Below are 375 nucleotides of genomic sequence, written 5' to 3'. Positions count from 1 at the left end.
ATTCAGGGTGAGTCCTCTTCCAGATATAGAAAGGTTAATTCAGTTTGGCTGCTTATATTTTAGGAAAAGTTGCTAAAAATTACTTTTCTTAGAAAGCAAAGTCATATGACTGCAGCTATTATTATAAAGATCAGAAAAGGTAGAATAAATGGAAAAATAATGGGAAAATAATGATTTTTATGGAGGTATCCATAGACTACTTCACATAATTTATGATATGAACACATCACATGTATATAATGTATATAGAAGTGTATAAATTGAATGGAATGGCGCCACCTGGTGTTCGTATAAGTTAAAGCAATATTTTCCTCCAGTGTACACGTCTTGCAATTATTGCTGTCAGTGAATGTAAATGAATAGTGTAGGGAATGT

The sequence above is a fragment of the Rhinoderma darwinii genome, chromosome 2 (assembly GCF_050947455.1).
Source record: "Rhinoderma darwinii isolate aRhiDar2 chromosome 2, aRhiDar2.hap1, whole genome shotgun sequence".
NCBI lineage: Eukaryota > Metazoa > Chordata > Amphibia > Anura > Rhinodermatidae > Rhinoderma > Rhinoderma darwinii.
This window is presented reverse-complemented; position numbering follows the sequence as displayed.